This window comes from Trachymyrmex septentrionalis, unplaced genomic scaffold (genome assembly GCF_001594115.1).
Source record: "Trachymyrmex septentrionalis isolate Tsep2-gDNA-1 unplaced genomic scaffold, Tsep1.0 scaffold60, whole genome shotgun sequence".
In the NCBI taxonomy this organism is placed as follows: domain Eukaryota; kingdom Metazoa; phylum Arthropoda; class Insecta; order Hymenoptera; family Formicidae; genus Trachymyrmex; species Trachymyrmex septentrionalis.
The window spans coordinates 5,446,405-5,459,391 of record NW_017305779.1 but is presented as its reverse complement, the minus strand read 5'-3'; positions in this window follow the sequence as shown (position 1 = coordinate 5,459,391).

Here is a 12,987-nt window from a genome sequence, read left to right as displayed (position 1 = left end):
ACTGAATCTTTTTTTCTTTCTATAAATAACTTAATAAAAAAATGAGGTACATGACGTTACAAAATATGGTAGCGATAAAATGACAAATAAGAAAGCTTATAAGTTCCAGATGTATTTTATGATTGTTGATTTGCGTTAACCATCAACAAACTGCTAATGATAGTCTCGTGAATTTCAAAGGCAAAAAGAGAAAGTGTAAAAAATTAACAGCAACTGGCACGTAAACGTCCGAGCGACGATCGCGTGTTGATATGACACACGAAGCGAGCGAGAAAGTGTGCCTTTTCGTCGCGCTTTTATTTCTCGTTAGTGTTGGCACACGCATATGCTGTTCGTTCGCGACAGTACGAACGTATATCAGAGAGAAGGATAGCGTAAACGAATGGGATATTACCAGCGCTCGACAAAAAGTATCCACAAGTTTGCCCGACTTTACGTAAGAGAGACTAACAGGGCATCGCACTCTATTTCTTTTCAATTACAGTCCTTAATATATTTTAGTTTTTAGATTTTTACACGAATCAGCAAAGGATGCTATATTTTAATTACAGCGCTTAATATTACCACGATAAGAAATATTAATTTAACGATAGTCTATAATTCTAAAGGGAAAAAGACATTCGTTACTCCACTTAATCGCGTCTCGTGACATTTTATTGCTTCGTGTTACGCCGCTACGTCTATGAAACGCATGTTTTGACATCCTCACTCCACGCTACGAAATGATACCGCGCTAGTTCGTTCTGATGTTTCTTGCTGATCTCTGAAATTCGAGTGTCGCGAAACAAGGCCTCACGCTGTGCCGCGCGTCTCATTTTATGGCCTTTTCGTTCGTAGAAACTAAACTTATTACGCCGCGGGGGTCGGCACCGTATCGCCGCGTTCGCATCATTCACCCCCTGTGCGCGCGAGAGGGGGCGGCTTTTTTATTAAATCACACATCTCGCGTGCTCGTCGTCGCCCGATTAATTTGCCGTGACGCTTTCTTTTGTGGCGCCGAGCCAAGCCCCGAGAGAGAGAGAGAGAGAGAGAGAGAGAGAGAGAGAGAGAGAGAGAGAGAGAGAACTATCCATATTTCATGCCGACGAAGACGCATGAAATCTCTGCACGACGGAACCCTTTCTATTTTCACGTTCGTCCCGCGAGTGACGGATGTTACACGCGTTCAATGTAGACGGAAACGTTTGAGGCTAGAAACGTACGTTTGAACGTCGGGTGTCTGAAAATTCGTTATCTCGAAGTGTGATATAGTAAATAATACTGATATCAACTGCGAACGCCGAACTGAGACAACGAATTTTTCTCCGTAAGTAAAAGAATACCTCGACAGACATTTATTACCGGCTCTTGAAAATTCTGTTGGACAGATCTGAAAACAAACATTGAGTTTAAATAAGACATTCAATTTAATTTAATTTAATTTAATTGAACGAGATGTTTTTGTTGTAAAATTGATTTACGCAAAAGAATAGCAGCGAAATAATTTATATGTACAGAGCGGGATTAGAGATAACAGCAAATTACGTTGAAGAGATGAAGAGACGTGATTCCGTGGCAGTAAAGAAAAGTATGAACAAAACGACAATTTCAATTTATTACGGAAATTGAAATGTGCCTTTTGTGCGCCGTATATAAATCCGCGCCAGAAATAATACTATTTGCTGATTCTGTTAAGTAATTATTTTTCTTTGCCCCGTCTATCGTTTATTGTATATCCGACAGTAACAGGGTTATTGTTGATCGTCTCGAACGTCTCGGCAAAGGGATAGAAATCGGGGTGGGGGGGGGAGAGGGGGGGGACGAGAGGAGGTGGCTCGGTGACGATAGCACAGAAGCGGAAGAGAGCGAAGGAATCTAGAATCCTGCAAGGGACGGCTAATTCCACCGTGATCACATCTGATCGATGTCTCTCGCGCTTGCCCTCGTCGAAAAATTATTGTCCTTCACGGTTCGCCAAACGTAACGTTTGATGAACCTTTTATACTATTTTACACGATGCCTTTTGATATCTCATTTTTGGCATCCAATTGAAAAAAAAAAAATGTTCATTCGTGAATTTATTAATGATTGCTAAATATCGTTTATTGGTTTTGCAAGAAAATATGTCTTTATGTTATTTATAATAGAAATAAAAAAATCGTATTACACACATGTATTACATACTTATTACTATAATCCTTTTTAGAGGACATATACTACGTTAATAAATTACGTTGACTGTCTCAAAATTAAATCTTTTAGCATCGGGAAAAACAATTTTCCTAAAAATACTTCATATTCATGGATCTCAAATTTCCAACCAACACCACGATAGATTATTCAGGCAAACGTAAAATCTCGGAGCAACAACAAAAAAAATGTCAAAACTTTTCACGGCACCTTTGGACGATTCGGAGTCTGCGGAATCGTATCCTCGGCGCTTTGGACAAAATATCCTCACCGTTCCCGCGCGAGCGGACAGTTTCGTCGTCGCCGTGCCCCAGCCAGCATGATTCTTTTATTTTAGTTTCGGTCTTGTTCCTGGACACGGGCGTACTCAATTTGACCCTCCATCTCCGCCGCCCTCCTAGCGTCTATTTTCACTCGTTTCATACGGTGGATGGGACGAGAAGACGAAGAAAGAGAAATAGCGAAGGAGAGCTCTCTCGGCGGAGGGTCTCGGCGCGGCTGGACTCTCTGTTTCAGAGGGTGGACAGAGAAACGAATAGAGCACGAGCGAAATAGGGAAAGTAGAAGAGTTACTACTCACTATACTCTAGGAGTGGAGGCGGTCGCATATGGCTAGCGATGGACTCGATACTCTCGCGCGAGTGAGATATAAAGAAAAACGTCGTGCCATGACATTTGTGTATGACAATAGTAATAACAATAACTTTATTGAAGTGTAACTTTATTGAAATTATATTGCAGTACTATGATATTTTCAAAAAAAAAAAACTTGTCCGTCTCTCATATATATTTAGATACGCAAATCTCAATTCAGTTGTAATAGAGGATCTCGTAGATACTAATTATACGGGAAATTGAGTTCTGGTGAAATGTGAGTTAGTTTTCGTATATAATGTGTGTAGCTTATAATGTGGCGGACAAAAGATGTCGTAAACACAAGGTTCAATTATGACTAATTTTTGGACTATGGTGTATCAAAGATGAGCACAAAGGCTTTATTGTGAGCACAAGTTTTACATTATACGTGAGAACTAACTCGTTTCATCACCAGGATCTAATTTTCCATATAATTAGTGCGAGATTCTTTCGGTCGATCGGTCATGTTAAAGAAAATTTCGAGAAAAATATTTGTATTGTACGCTCAACGATATTATTGTATAGGTAAGATTGTGAGGAAATTACAATGAAAAGCAGTAGATCAATTTTCGTAATAATGGTACAAACCGTATAGAGTGTACAAATTCTACGTAACCGGATGACCGAGCAACCTCGGTTTCTTCCCATCGCTACACCCGATTCGTCCACCCCCGCGGAAAACGTGGGATTGCAGAAGTTTGGTGTTCGTCCAAGAGATGACTATCCTAAACTCCCTTCGGGCAGCTCTTCTTATCTTATCGCACCGCTGATAGATAAGTATTCGCCGATAAAGCTCGACGAAGAAATGACGGCGCGATTCGCGTGGATGCACCAGCCACTCCTTAATTAAGTTCGGGCAGCCGTTTATTCGGTTTATTGTCTTGTTTGCCATACCACGGGCGTTCCCTCCGCGATTACACACGTTCGTATCAGCGCGAGCGGATGCGGCTGTCATTGTGACAGAAAGCGCGTTGTTGACTTCGCGATCGCGTACTTCGACAACACGTCCTTCAGAAAGCGGATTTATTTAAGTGGATTTATTTTAACCAAGAGATTCAAAGTATTCTCAAAAAAGTTCATTTCAGCTTGGAATGCGACAGCGATATTAAATCTAGGTAAGAAATTATCCTTTGTGAGAAGGAGTAAAGGATCCCGCACTAATCATATGAATAAAGTGGTTTTAGTCAAATTGGATGAAACTGTCATATTTTGTAGCTTATGAGAGATGCTGATTAAAAGTGTCTCTATAGGCATAGTTATAAAAGTAGACAGATTTTGCTATAGTACAATTTGGAAATTGTTAATTTGAATCTAACCGTGCCGAAAAGTACATTTATTTACAATTCACAGTTTGTCGATGTGTGTTTTCGATTGTATAATCATTTATATACTTAAACGTGTAAAAGATGATAGATAAAAATACTTTTAGTACAATTAGATCCAAAATAGCAACTTTCAAATGTTACAGCAAAATCTATCGATTTCTAATGATTGTACTTATGAAGATTGTGCTCAATATATCTCATAAGACAAAACATCACAGCTGGTTTGATTACTTTGTTCATATGATTAGTGCGGAGTTCTTTGCTAAATAAGCGAAATTTTTTTATTTTATTCACATTCGTTATCGATGCTGAAATAAGCACTTCGGACGATTATTTTTTGAATAAACAGTATCTGTTGTTTAAATTATTTCTTGAGAATAGAAAGTATCTATTTTCGGTACATATACATATTCACAGTACACATATATATAGATAAACGCTAAAAATGTTATATATAGATAAACGTTAAAAGACAGAGTTCGCGTGTCAGGCTCTCGAATTGGTATCATGGCAGTTTTATCGTCCGCGCCGACTGTGACGGATTTCTTCCACAAATTTGAGCTGGTGCTATAGCGAGGACAAATTATGCGCATTACGAAAAGTGTCCCCGAAAGAACAGCTTGGAGGGCGCGGCGGCGGGCACGGGGGATGAAACGTCGGCGCTGGAGCCGCGCCGCGGATGAGAGATGGGCCCATTGTGCCATCGTAAATACAGGGAAGCGGCCTGTCCCGAAATAAGGGCATATTTCAGCTTCTGTCCGGCAATCACCGCTGCTCCGCGGCTTCACGGTCGTGCAGCCACGAATATGGGCGCGGCAGCAAGAACGGCGGAAGAGAAGAAGGTAAGGGAAGGAACGCGCGGTAGAAGAGAGAAAGCGAGAGAGCGAGAGAGAGAGAGAGAGAGAGAGAGAGAGAGAGAGAGAGAGAGAGACGACGAAGGGACAACGGAAAGGACAAGTCCGAGCGAGAAGTAGCGAGTGGATGAACGAGTGGGGGATTCCGGGGAGAAAGAGATCCCATTTCGTATTCCTCGGGCATCCCTCTTGATCTCCCCGCATTTTTATTGCACTTGCCGCTGGTAAGAATATGTTTTATTTATATTTCATATTTTCCCTTTCTCTTTCTCTTACCTTTTCTTTTTCTACGCTTTGCTTCGTAATCCGCGGTCAGAGACGGACGCGGACCACTGTCGTGGATTCACACGGGGGTGGGGTGGGATGACCACGAAATATGAAGTCGAGATACGGGATCCCCCGTGCGAAGAACTGTGCGTAGACTCTGCTCGCTGTTTCCCCTAGTACCCTTATTTTCGAAGGGACCGCCTTTATAGCTGGGTGGAAAATATTTTGGCAACGTTTCCGCAAAGAGAGTATTTATGTTCGTCTCGGATCCATTCCTTCGCATGGCTTTATTGAAATGCCGCATTAATGAAATTGGATGCCTTGTCCTTACAAAGAGCTGTACTTTTTTTTTTAATCCATACGTACGTACTTTAATAAGTTTTTTAAGTTTTGGACAAATTACGTGGATAAATTACGAAAAGAAGAAAGAGTACGTGTAGCGAGTAAAAAGATGCAAATAAAAATTCATTTTTTTAAAGTCATAATTCGATACAAGAGGAAAAAAGATTGAGATGGGCGCAGGGAAGACGTCCAGGAGAGAATCGATCGACCATGCTTTTAGCGCCCAAATTTAATTCAGCGTTGTCTGATTGAGACGAAGGGTGTTACACGCAATTTGCCGCGTTTCAGCATAATAACTCGGCGAACCCTTCGGCATGTTTTATGAGTATCACCCTGAGTATGCATAACTCACGGTCCAGCGAGTAAATTTCCGTGAACGGTGCGAACCTTCGTTGACTAAGAATTCGTTTGGAATAACAAAACGGAAAGCGCGATATTTTGGATGTAATAATTTATGTTTCGACCGTGGTTGTTACCTCTTCGGTTAAGACTGTTTCGAACGAATGTCTGGCAGAAAAGCATAAAAGAGGAATCGAGACAATTTCGAGAGATAATTGATCACCGCGCCGTCAGAATAGTGCAGGGATCTTCGGCAGGAAAGTTATCGTCATAAATCGTAGAAAACCAAAAGTGGTAACCGTGGCTGTGACGATTTATATACATATACTGCTGTATGCACGCGGCGTTACATTTGTCGTATAAGAGTGACCGCAAAAATCGCCCGTTTTTAGGCCCTTAATTTGCGACTGAACTTTGTATCTAATGGTATCTTATAATAAGACATTAATCACATAAAAGAAGTTTCTTTTTAAAATACCTTTTTAAAATTCGCAGATCTATTATAATGGCAATTCGATAAGGGACTTTGATTCCTCCACCCTCCTCCCTTCAGCTCTGAAGACAATTGTCATCTCAACCTGAAACTTCTTTGTAATTAATCTCATTGTATCTCAGAGTATGATTTGGCGCACAGTTCAGTCGCAAAATCGAGGCCCCAAAAACGGACGAAAAAACCTCTTTTTTGCGGTCACTCTTTTTTAAATGTGTTAATGGACTACATGACAGAGAAATTGTCGAATTCTTCTATTCTATAGCCAAGCAACAAGGTTGGAAAAGGACCCCGTATTAATCTTACGGGAAAATGTCTTTCTGCGGATTTAGTTAATTTTTGGGTATATTGTAGCCCTCTCTTCATTCCGAATAAATATCTCAATTTGATCCTATGAGATCAAATGTAGCCGTTTCCGCGCTACAAGCCTTGAAAGGTCCAAATTTAACATACGAATATATAGTAGTATATCCAAGTATATCCAAGTATATAGTCATTACCAACCACGCATACATACAACAACACACGCACACAAACACGCACACAAAACACAACACATACATTAGAGAGGATTCGGAGTCATTAAATACTACGGAAGTGACGAACCGTGGGCTCCTTATCTCTATTGATATACCACGTACACACCATATACACATCAGAGATTGAAGTTATTAAATACTATGGAAGTAACGAAAAGTAGTCCTTACTTTTACTGATACACCCGCACACACATTCGACCGAGAGTCACATATTTCGAATCAAAAAGCCTTGGTACTTTTACATGTAAAAACGGCTCATAGAATTAAGTTACTGCCTACTGAGACATTTGTTCACGATGAAGAAAACTACGACACATCCAGAAAGACATTTTCCCAAGAGATCAGTGAGGGGTCCTTTTGCACAGTTTATCTCTTTTTCCTTATTCTCCAATATAAAAAGAAAAAGAGGAAGGATGAACATTGTGCAAGAAGTTCAGCTAAAAAAACAGATCTATTTATTTATATATATAAATTCATTTTTTATTTATGCTCATATATAAACTGGCGGTGTAACACTGTATTAAGTAACATCGATCAGTTGATTTTCTGTCGACATAAAAATATAATACTGTTTACACCATCGGCAGCGATGTAAATACGAAAATTGCTTTTTTAGAGAGTAGCACAATCGAAAGTAGATACACAGTTCAGGTCGATGACGATTCAGTATGAGTAAATCAATACATCAATCATGAATGCTTTAATATTCGTTGACGCGTGTATACAATCATGCTTTAATATTGTAGCTTTTATTACGACAACGAGACGTTATCTCACGTAAATGTGTGAACGCCGCGATGAATCAGGCAAGCTGATAATCTCTCAAAGTCACTCAATGCATCGAGAATGGATCGGTCAATTCGTTACTTCGGCGGTGTTTCGTAACTGTAGCCTAGCTTGTTACTGTGGACGACACGTCAAAACAAAATGCACTTACAAAATTACTGGTCAGTTAACTCGTACATAATGAATAGGTAGAGAAAAGTTCCACATATCTACACTGGCAGAGTGTTGCTTGCTAGCGGTGTCGGCTTCTTCTGGCGCATACGATATTTCGTTAATTCAGCTGCGAATCCAGCAATGGAGAAGTTTTGAAGAGCGCAAGATTAGAGAGATTAGATTAAAAGATATGAGTAAGTCAAAAAAAGATATAATATAATGATTAGAAAGGGGATATAAGAGTTAACTACAATAATCATACAATATTACGAACGAATACATAAAATATATTATGCTCTGTGAATTAAATATAAATAATAATTACATGCTTCGGCTTCCCGATTGAGCCATCTCTTCAGATATTCGATTTAATCGTAGTAGTATAGTAATAAATCCATATAAAGCAACAGAAACAGAGTTTGAATTTACAGAATGATACGTATTCTTTGGATCTACTATATATGAATTTGTTTACGGAATTGTGACGTTAGTTTTACTCTATTTTATTCTTATTTTTATTTCAATAACTACATGACTTTATTATTGTATTTTGACTCTTATTCGATCTCTGTTGACACCACAAGACCTTTACGTCGAGTCGAGAGAAAACGCTTGTAAATTGATGTAATGAACATGTAAATTAATACAATTAAAATTTAGACAAATGATTTTAATAATTTTCTAATTTGTCGTTTTCGTATTTCTTTTGACTACACAGCAAATCTGACAATCTGATGAGCGATGTGATTCTATTTAGTGACGCAATGTACTCGTATATGACTTCGGTTTTACTTTATGTAAGTTTTTATATTATTATTGTATAAGTTAATATTTTTGAAAATCTTTGGCTATTCATTACATAGCTAATTTGGCATTTGGATAAAGAAGAACGAATTAAATTGTCGGGAATCATCAACTTGGAATTTGCGTTACTTATGTAATTTTGATTTATATTTTATATTGATAAGGATCCGAATTGAAGAATCGAAACGTTTATTTTATTCGTTTTGTTACATTCACATGAAAATAAAGGGTTTTTTGTGCATTCAAACAGCTGATGTAGGCTCTGATGGGTTTTTTACATTTTTCACTAATAGATTCTTTCGAGCCTCATTTTATATATTTGTTTAATTTATTTAATTCGCAGAGCATAATATATTTTTACGTATTAATTCGTAATATTGTATGATTATTGTAGCTGACTCTTATATATACCTTTCTAATCTTTATATTGTATTTGAAAAATATATTTATACTGCAATATGAACATTACTAATACAAAGCACCAAGATCCGCTTTGATCAAAAAATGATTAAATCGACATTATCTTCTTATTTGTATTTAAAAGGAAACAAAAAATATTGTGTAATAAAAATATATAATAAGAAAAAGCTATATAAATTGTTACATTAAAATTTAATGGCTACATAAAACTAACAATTATAATATGAAATGTTTTGATAATTGAATTAATATATTACAATATCTTGGAAAGAATCAGCCCAAATTTTGTACAATAAACTCAATGAAACTTTACTCAGTTTTTGTTCAGTTTTTATGCATTATTTTAACTAATAATTTAATCTATTAATACTAGACGATAATTGGGCAGTGTCTACGTAAATTGCACAAATTATTACCAGGAAAATTGCTTCAGTCACTGAATAAAATTCTATCAAGTTCTTGTTCATTTTCTGTTCAATATTGGCACAACTAATGAGAATACAGTGATATTAGATAGTGACTACATAGTTATTTAGAGGAAAACTGCATATATTTCTATCAGGATGACGCATTTTTTAATTACTTGCGTCTTCAGTAGCACTGAAGTCGAGCATTTAAATCATGATTATATCGCATGCGTCCCTGATGAAAATAAAAATCGGAAAATTTGCGTGTAAAAATCCCACACAACTCAGTTCTTCAAGAGATATCTACGTCCTACGGACTTCTCCGAAGAGACGTCCCTCGGAGACGATTATGTTCTTTTTTAACTCGTGTTATTTTATAAATGTATCATAGTCATTACAATTTTATACTTTTGATCTACAGAAAACTACGTTCATAAAAGAAGAAAAAGAAAGAAAGAGAATTATATGGTCAAGAGATTTATAAAAAAATGTGAACGAATTAATTGAATTAGTTGGTGATAATTAGTAGTAATAATCATTACTTTCTTCTTTGATGATCATAGCTGCTTCTTTCTTCTTATAAATAATAATTATATTGTATTGTATTATTATATTATTTATATTATTTTATATAATTTATATTATTAGAATATATTAATACGAGTATTTATATCATAATTTATGTTGTGACTGCTCCACAAAATTTATGCAAGAATAAATTATAAATTGTATAAAATTAGATACTATATACAATAGTATGTATATACATATATATGTGTACATAATAAAATGCTCTTTTCAGGTATTCAGGTATTAGTCCCAGGACGAAACTGATACGGAACATTTTTTGGGTGGAAGGAGAATTGGTATAGAACGTAACTGGTGAGTAAAATTATTTATTTCTTATTGAATTATTTGTAAGAAAGATTGTATGTAGTAGCATACATATCCACAATTATTTATTTTAAATACTAATAAATATTTATTGAATAAAAAATATTTTATGTATGTACAAAAATATACGAATATTTATTAAAGTAAAATATTTTATCGCAATAATGACAGGTCAGTTAGACAAATTAATTGAGTTAAGAGTCTGTGCTGTGATTTTAAGAACAATACAATATTACTATATTCAGGAGAAATATGAAAATGAAATAAAGGTTTGATTATCATTCTTATCGAAATTTACAAAAAATTGATAAAAGTAATAAGTTGTAAGAGATTAAGATTAGTATGAGAAGTATGATCCAAGACGCCAAAGTGCCGAAATTCATCAATTTTGTAATAGATGGCATGTCGAGGACAAAGATTCATATTATAATTGTCCTTCACAATAAAAATCGTTACTTTTTTATTCGGCAGGCAAATATCTAAATAATATGTTGGCATGTCGTACGACAAATGTAATACCAACTTATCGAGTTATGTTTGCCTGGTTCGCATGTACATTTGTAGAACATGAGAAAAGTATCTTGAGGCATCTCGTTAACGACGGAGGAAGCACACCAAGGATGCTACGTTTTCTCGACGAATGTGCTTCGTCCTACGTCGGCGCGATCGTTAAGATCTCCATCATAACTGTGTGAAAGTGCAAGAAGCCAATGGAACTGTTTGCTACGGCACGTGAGCTGAAAAGCTGAAAGTGAGGTACGAGCAAACAATTTCATGTCTGGCGCATACGTGACGGAGCCTCCTGATACCCGGTTCACGCTCCTGATATGCGTGAGCGCGCGCGTGGGAATTTCGGATACGATTTGATAAGGATTCACGTCGGCAAAGTTAGAGCTACTCCAGGGGCAACGAAAGCCTTCTGTATTCCGCGCGCGCGTCTGCCATCAGTCTTGATTCCAGCCGGCGTCGTCGGCTTTACCTCGGCTTCCAGTATTCGAAACTCGAGAGACACGTAAATCGAAATTTAATGTTTCGAAAATACATACATCCCGCCTCGGCTCTGGATATCTTTTCGGATCTGTCAGCGATTAAAGAAGCTTTCCAGCTAGGTGGTGCAACTAAACACAGAGTTATATACAAAAGAAAAAGTATAAAGTAACTTGTTGTTTAAAAGGACTGCTAAATTTTTTCACACTCCGAAATCTTTTATCTTTTCCAAATGATTGACAATGAATAGCCATGTATTTGACACACAAGCCGTAATTCTAGCAGTGAAACACAGTCATATACTGTGTGACACGGTGCCGATTTGAAGCTGAAACGTTGCTTCGGCTTTTTACTTCACCATCATAGTGAAATAAAGGAAAAAGTCTTATACACGCGTATAAAAATATTATCAAATATAATCTTGAAACTTCTCGTCGAAATATTGCTTCTAGAAAAATTAAGGTAATGAAATGTATAAATTTGGTATCACGAAGTACCTAACATAAAATGACGACACAGCATTTTAGATGTGTACGATTGTGTTGACTTGTGTAATAGGTGAAAAGCACGAAATCGTACATCATATCGCTTGATGTGCTGAAAAGCACTCCTTTTAACTATGTAAACCTGTGTCGTTGTTGGAGAGCATTGTGTTACACATTTTGTATTGCTTAGCTATGTCCCTTAGTGAAAAGCTCCCTAAATGTCCAAGAGAACTCAATTTTTTCTCGACACTCTCATATATGGGAAAAAAAAAAAAAAAAAAAAACACTTGCTGATTAAACAATTTAGATACAGATCTGAAAATTATTTTGTTAGACTATTGAAATGATTATGTAAGACGGTCAAACCTGATTGCTGTAACGTTAAAACTTTTTACAATATTGCTCATCATGCTTGAGTTTCCTACACGATTATTTTGATGGTCTAATAAAATTCTTTTCAAGTTTGTACCGAAATTTTTAGATACTTCAGCGTTCTTTGCGTAGAAATGACATTGGGCGATAATTGCAAGTACACATATGTGTATCTGTACATACATATTTACAACTGTTCCAGGTAAAAAACACAAAAACTTTTAAATGAGAAGACGAACCGTACACAACAAGTGTACCGTAAATATTATTAAAGCACTGCCTGATGCTATTTAAACATTTTTGTACGACGTCGAGTAAATATTTATGAAATGATGCGAGAGAGAGAGAGAGAGAGAGAGAGAGGCGCGCGTCCACTTAGCGCTTCAAACGCTATAGAGCATTTGTAGCACTAACGTGACTGGTCCATTTGACGCTTCGGAACGCTGCCAGCAAGTCTGATTACGTCATCAATACGTCATCGTTTTTGCTCCTGCAACTTTGCCGCGCGGGGCTGATCAAAGCACGGAGCCGGATGCGGTGCATCCTTTGCATGTCTCTAAAATCGGCCAGCCCTGACCGCAGCCTTAAGTGTATAAACGCACGTTTAAAGTTATCGAGTCACGTGGCCTCGCTGCCAGGATTGTAATGTTTCGATCATTCGTTCGTAGTGCGATGGAGTTTTATGATATACGAGATACTTACTTTGGAATAGTCATCA